The sequence below is a fragment of the Choloepus didactylus genome, chromosome 1 (assembly GCF_015220235.1).
Source record: "Choloepus didactylus isolate mChoDid1 chromosome 1, mChoDid1.pri, whole genome shotgun sequence".
In the NCBI taxonomy this organism is placed as follows: Eukaryota; Metazoa; Chordata; class Mammalia; order Pilosa; family Megalonychidae; genus Choloepus; species Choloepus didactylus.
The window spans coordinates 11,154,315-11,162,214 of NC_051307.1; positions in this window are offsets into that span (position 1 = coordinate 11,154,315).

The window sequence follows — 7,900 nt, forward strand, 5'->3', positions numbered from 1 at the left end:
TCTTTGGTTGTTCATAGGGGTTTGTATAATTTTCTGATTATACATTCTTACTAATTATTGCATTCTTATTAATTAATTTATACAAGTTAGTGGAAAATGGAGAAAGGAAATTGTAAAGCTCTTGCAATATAGTAGAGGTAGAAGGGAATCATTAGATGTTCTGAAAGTGTGGGTCTTTAGACTCAATCAGACAGTCCAGGAACTGTGGATTCAGTTGTGAAGGGAAAGAACAGTAGTGAGCAATGTGTATGATATGCTGGGAAAACAGCATTAGAATTACATCTAAGGGTAAATAAATAGTTAATCGGGAAGTTTCTCTTTGTAGAAGTATTCTGACTAATAGAAAAGAAAACGGGGTGTTTAATTTCCTAAGCTGCTCAAAGCAGATACCGTGAAATGGGTTCCAACTTAAACAATGGAAATTTATTCACTTACAGTTTTCAGGCTGGGAAATATCCAAATCAAGGTATCATCAAAGTGTTGCTTTCTTCCTGAAGACCAGTTGCTGGTGATCCTTGTTCCTCTGCTACATGGCAAGGCTCGTGGTGGTGTCTGCTGGTCTCTCCATTCTCTTCTAGGCTTTGTTGCTTTCAGCTTCTTGCTTCTGTGGCTTTCTCTCCTCTCTGTTTTCATTTCATTTATAAAGGACTCCAGTATAAGGTGGGCCACACCTTAACTGAAGTAGCCTCATCAAAAAGTCCTACTTACAGTGTGTTTCCACCCACAGGAATGGATTAGATTTAAGAACGTGATCTTCTGGGATACGTACAGCTTCAAACCATCACAAGGGGTGTTAGAATTAGGATATAGCCATTGTAAAACTCTAATGAAATTATGGATCTTGTCAATGATACCTGATCATCAAAGGCTGCTAACTGCTAACATAAGGGAGGGAGGGAGGAAAGAAGGAAGGGAAGGAGGGAAGGAGGGAGGGAGGGAGGAGGGAAGGAGGAAGGGATGGAAAGAGAGAGAGAGAGAGATAGAGAGAGAGAGAGCCCCAGAGTGATCAAAAAATTTCATGTGCCTCCTTATGGAGTATATGACACCCATTATACAATAGTTTTGCCAAAAACATCAAATCTGATTCAATCCCTAATCAGATCTCTAATTGCCAGTTATCAGCACCATTGAAGGTCCTAAAATATAAAACTTATTTCTTCTGTGGTCTGTCTCTCACCCTGTCATAGTGTTTTTCATTGGCTGTTTCATGTCACATTCCTCAGGCATGGGAGCATGATTGGCGTGACTACAGGACTTAATGGATTCCCAAGCCTCCCCCCGCCCATGACTTGGTGTACCCATATGCAGGCCATCAGCTTCCATGTCCCCCCGTCTGCCAGCCACCAGATCCGTGCACCGTGCCCTGGCCAGAAGGAGGTGAGAAGAGCCAGACATTTCTCCTTCCCAAAGGCCTGTTGCTTCAACCACAGCTGATGGGTGATTCCCAAGGAATTACAACCTGTGCTAGTTTGTTTATATTATGTCTCCCAGAAAAAGCCATATTCTTTAATGCAATCTTGTGGGGGGCAGATTGATTAATCTTTTTGATGAGGGTGTGACCTCTTGATTGAATGTTTCCATAGAGATTTGACCCTGCCCATTCAGGGTGGGTCTTGATTAATTTACTGTAGTCCTTTAGAAGGAGCCACACAGGCCCAGACGCTTGCTGCTGCTGAGAGAGACATTTTGAAGGCTGTTGAAAGCTGATGCTTGGAGATGCAGACAGAAGGACATTTGGAGATGCTAAGCTAAGAGATGCTAGCCCAGAGTTTGCTCCAGAGAAACTAAGAGAGGACCCTCCTGACAGTTAGATGCACGGAGCTGAAGAGGGTAAGAGAGACAAGGCCAGAGATGTCTCGGAGAATGCCATTTTGAAACACAATCTGGGAGCAAAGGAACAGCAGATGTCAGCCACGTGCCTTCCCAGCTGACAGGTATTCTGGATACCATTGGCCATTCTTCAATGAAGGTATCATCTTGATGCCTTAGTTTGAACACTTTCATGTCCTTAGGATTGTAGATTTGTAACCAAATAAACCCCCTTTATAAAAGCCAATCCGTTTCTGGTATTTTGCATGATGGCTGCATTAGCAAACCGGAACACAACCTCTGTGCCATGTTGTCAGAAACTAATCACAATTTTATTTTGTCCTTTATAATCTTTATATCTTTTTAATGTTTATTTTAGTAACATATTTAAATCTGAAATTTCCCTCTTTAACCACATTCAAATATATAATTCAGTGTATATTCAGATATATATTAACAATGCTGTGTAACTATCACCATCATTCATTACTAAAACTTTTCCATCAACCCCAACAGAAATTCTGTACCAATTAAGCTTTAACTCCCTTTTCCCTAACACTCCTCAGCCCCTGGTAACATGTATTCTAGTTTTGACTCTGTGAATTGGCTTATTCTAATTGTTTCATACCAGTGAGATCATACAATATTTATCCTTTTGTATCTGGCTGATTTCACTCAACATGAGATCTTCAAGGTTTATCCATGTTGTCATGTGCATCAGAGCCTTGTTCCTTTTTATGGCTGCATAATATTCCATTGTATGTATATACTACATTTTGCTCATCCATTCTTCTGTTGATGGACACTGGGGTTGCTTCCATCTTTTGGCAGTTGTGAATAATGCTGCTTTTAACATTGGCATACAAATATCTGTTTGAGCCCCTGCTTTCAATTCTTTTGAATATCTGCCTAGAAGTGGGATTGCCAGGTCATATGGTAATTCTATACTTAATTTTCTTTTTTTTCTTTTTTTTTTTAATCTTCATTTTATTGAGATATATTCACATACCACGCAGTCATACAAAACAAATCGTACTTTCGATTGTTTACAGTACCATTACATAGTGGTACATTCATCACCCAAATCAATCCCTGACACCTTCATTAGCACACACACAAAAATAACAAGAATAATAATTAGAGTGAAAAAGAGCAAATGAAGTAAAAAAGAACACTGGGTACCTTTGTCTGTTTGTTTCCTTCCCCTATTTTTCTACTCATCCATCCATAAACTAGACAAAGTGGAGTGTGGTCCTTATGGCTTTCCCAATCCCATTGTCACCCCTCATAAGCTACATTTTTATACAACTGTCTTCGAGATTCATGGGTTCTGGGTTGTAGTTTGATAGTTTCAGGTATCCACCACCAGCTACCCCAATTCTTTAGAACCTAAAAAGGGTTGTCTAAAGTGTGCATAAGAGTGCCCACCAGAGTGACCTCTCGGCTCCTTTTGGAATCTCTCTGCCACTGAAGCTTATTTCATTTCCTTTCACATCCCCCTTTTGGTCAAGAAGATGTTCTCCGTCCCATGATGCCGGGTCTACATTCCTCCCCGGGAGTCATATTCCACGTTGCCAGGGAGATTCACTCCCCTGGGTGTCTGATCCCATGTAGGGGGGAGGGCAGTGATTTCACCTTTCAAGTTGGCTTAGCCAGAGAGAGAGGGCCACATCTGAGCAACAAAGAGGCATTCGGGAGGAGGCTCTTAGGCACAACCATAGGGAGGCCTAGCCTCTCCTTTGCAGCAACCATCTTCCCAAGGGTAAAACCTGTGGTAGAGGGCTCAACCCATGAAACCACCAGTCCCCTATGTCTGTGGTCATGTTAGCAAACATGGAGGTGGGGTAGGCGAATACCCCTGCATTCTCCACAGGCTCCTCAAGGGGGCACTACATCTTGTTTTTCTTTTTTTTTTTTTTTAACTTTCCCTTCTTTTTTAAATCAACTGTATGAAAAAAAAGTTAAAAAGAAAACAAACATACAATAAAAGAACATTTCAAAGAGACCATAACAAGGGAGTAAGAAAAAGACAACTAACCTAAGATAACTGCTTAACTTCCAACATTTTCCTACTTTACCCTAAGAAAGTTACCTAATATAGCAACATTACTTAATTTTCTAAAGAAGCACCAAATTATCTTCCACAGCGGCTGCACCATTTTACATTCCCACCAACAATGAATGAACGTTCCTGTCTCTCCACATCCTCTCCCACACTTGTTTTTTCGATAGTAGCCTTTCTAATGAGCATAAAGTGGTACCTTGTGGTTTTTATTTGCATTTCCCTGATGGCTAATGATGTTGAGCAACTTTTCATATGCTTTTGGGTGATTCAAATATCTTATTTGGAGAAATGCCTATTCAAGTCTTTTGACCATTTTTTTGATTGAGTTGTTTTGCCTTTTTGTTGTTGAGTTATAGAATTTCTTTATAGATTCTGGAAATTAAATCCTTATCAGATATGTATCATTTCCAAATATTTTCTCCCATTGTATAAAGTTGTATTTTTGCTTTCTTGATGAATTCCTTTGATGTAGAAAAGTTTTTAGTTTTGATGAGGTCCCAATTATCTATTTTTTCCTTTTGCCGCTCATGCTTTTGGTATAATGTCTACAAAACCATTGCCTAACACAAGGTCCTAAAGATGCTTCTCTATGTTTTCTTCTAGGAGTTGATAGTCCTGGTTCTTATATTTATGACTTTGATCCATTTTGAGTTAATTTTTGTATATGGTGTGAGATAGGGATCCCTCTTTATTCTTTTGCCTATAACTATCCAGTTCTCCCAGCACCATTTGTTGAAGAGACTATTCTTTCCCAGTTGAGTGGACTTGGCACCCTTGTCAAATACCAGTTGCCCATGGATGTGAGAGTCTATTTCTGAACTCTCAGTTTGATTCCATTTGTCTATATGTCTATTCTTATGTCAGTACCATGCTGTTTTGACCACTGTAGCTTTGTAGTAAGTTTTAAGATTGGGAAGTGTGAGTCCTCCAAGTTTGTTGTTTTTCAGGATGTTTTTGGCTATTTGGGGCCCCTTAACCTTCAAAATAAATTTGATGATAAACTTTTCCATTTTTGCAAAAAAGCTGTTGGAATTTTTATTGGGATTGCATTGAATCTGTAAATTGCTTTAGGTAGAATTAACATCTTGACAATATTTAGTCTTCCAATGTGGAATGTCCTTCCATTTATTTAGGTCTTCTTTGATTTATTTTAGCAATATTTTGTAGTTTTCTGTGTATAAGTCCTTTACATCCTTGGTTAAATTTATTCCTTGAAATTTTGTTCTTTTATTTGTGATTATAAATGGAACTTTTTTCTTAATTTCCTCCTCAGATTGCTCAGATTTTTGTGTGTTGGTCTTGTATCCCACCACTTTGCTGAATTTATTAGCTCAAGTTGTTTTGTTGTAGATTTTGGGGGGACTTTCTATGTATAGGATCATGTCTTCTGAAAATAGTGAAGGTTTTACTTTTTCCTTTAAAATTTGGATGCCTTTTATTTCTTTTATTGTGGAGTTGCTTTGGCTAGAAGTTCCAGTATAATGTTGAATAACAGTGGTGACAGTGAGCATCCTCATCTTAAAGGGAAAGCTTTCAGTCTTTCACCATTGAGTATCAGGTTATCAGTGGTTTTTAATATATGCCCTTTATCATGCTGAGGAAGTTTCCTTCTATTTCTAGTTTGTTAAAGTATCTTTTTTCAAGAAAGAGTGTTGGATTTTGTCAAATGCTTTTTCTGCATCAGTTGAGATGGTCATGCATTTTTTTTCCCCATGATTCTGAAGATCCCATTGATCTTCTCATGTTGACCCACCCTTGTACACCTGGGATAAATTCCACCTCATCATGATGTATAATTCTCTTAATGTGCCCTTGGATTCAATTTACAGGTATTTTGTTGAGGATTTTTGCATCTTTATTCATAAGGGGTATTGGCCTGTAATTTTCTTTTCTTGTAGTATCTTTATCTGGCTTTGGTATTAGGGTTATGTTGGCTTCATAGAATAAGTTGATAGTGTGCCCTCCTCTTCTATGTTTTTGGAATAATTTGAGCAGGATTGGTGTTAATTCTTCTCAGAATGTTTGGCAGCATTCACCTATGAAGCCATCTGTTCCTGGGCTTTTCTTCATTGGGAGGTTTTTTGATGACTGATTCAATCTCTTTACTGGAAATTGTTCTGTTGAGATCTTCTATTTCTTCTAGAGTCAATGAAGGTCATTTATATTTTTCTAGGAACTTGTCCATTTCATCTAGGTTGTCTAATTTGTTGGCATATACTTGCTAATAGTATCCTCCTATGATCCTTTTTATTTCCGTGGACTCATTAGTAATGTCCCCCCTCTCATTTCTGATTTTAATTTTTGCATCCTATCTCTTTTTTCTTTATCAATCTAGCTAAAGTTTTGCCAATTTTATTGCTTTTTCAAAGAACTAACTTTGGGTTTTATTAATTCTATTGTTCTCTATTTCATTTATTTCTGTTCTAATCTTTGTTATTTCTTTCCTTCTGCTTGTTTGGGATTAGTTTGCTGTTCTTTCTCTAGTTCTTCCAGGTGTACAGTTAGGTTTTTGATTTGAGGTCTATTTTCTTTTTTAATGTAAGCATTTAGGGCTATAAATTTCCCTCTGGAGACAGCTTTCACTGTTTCCCATAAGTTTTGATATGTTGTGTTCTCGTTTTCATTCATCTCAAGTTATTTACTGATTTCCCTTGTGATTTCTTCTTTGATCCATAGATTGTTTAAGAGTGTGTTAACTTCCATATATATGTGGTTTTTCCAGTTCTCCACCTGTTATTGATTTCCAGCTTCATTCCATTGTGGTCAGAGAAGATGCTTTGTATAATTTCAATCTTTTAAAATTTATTGAGACTTGTTTTGAGACCCAACATGTGTTCTATCCTGGGAATGATCCATGTGTACTTACAAAGAATGTATATCCTGCTGTTTTGAGTTGCAAAGTTCTGTATGTGTCTGTTAGGTCTAGTTCATCATGTTATTCAAGTTCTCTGTTTCCTTATTGATCTTCTGTCTAGATGTTCTATCTATTGATGAAAATGGTGTATTTAAGTCTCCAACTATTATTGTAGAGGTGTTTATTTCACCCTTCAGTTTCACCAGTGTTTCCTCATAAGTTTTGGGGCACTGTGTTAGGTGCATAAATATTTATGATTGTTATTTATTCTTGGTGGATTACCTCTTTTAGTAATATATAGTATCCTTCTTTGTCTTTTGTAACAGCTTTTTGTGTAAAACCAGAATGCACTAACTCTCTCCAGAACAGGATCTTTGGGTAATAGCCATTCTTAAATTTGATATCCTATAACTTAAATACTACTGCATGAAGCTAATATACCTTATGTCATATGATAAGGGGATATGATAGGGAAGGAAACAAAGATACTTGCTTTATGTACGTACACAGACATACTCATAACAAAACAAGGAAGAAATATTCATAATGATCACAGTCCTCACTTTTGTAACTGGTCATATGGTCATAGCTTGTATTCGTAACTATCTTCTTCCGCTACCCATTCCATGTTCCCTTTACCCTCAGCAAGCACTTCAGCTGGCCGTGGTTCTTTGCCTGGTGGGGTGACCCAAACCTTCATTCCTGAAGTTTCTTGGCCATTGGTAGTCCTGCCTGGATTGGGTTGTTACAGTTTTCCATTGACTTGAATCGCAGGGCATGGTAGTACTAAGAGAAGCTATTCTGGTTTGCTAATGCTGCTGTTATGCAAAACACCAGAAGTGGATTGGCTTTTATAAAGGGGGTTTATCTGGTTACAAAGTTACAATTCTAAGGCCATAAAAGTGTCCAAACTAAGGCATCGACAATAGGGTATCTTCACTAAAATACAACCGATGGCAACTGGAAAACTTCTGTGTTAGCTGGGAAGACACATGGCTAGTGTCTGCCCTGGGATCTGGTTTCAAAATGGCTTTCTCCAAAATGTCTCTTGGCTTCTCTGGAGCAAACTCTGGGCTTGCGTCTCCAAATCATCGACATCAGCAAGGATCTGGGCCTGTGTGGCTCTTTTTAAAGCACTCCAGTAAACTAATCAAGACCCATGCTGAATGGGT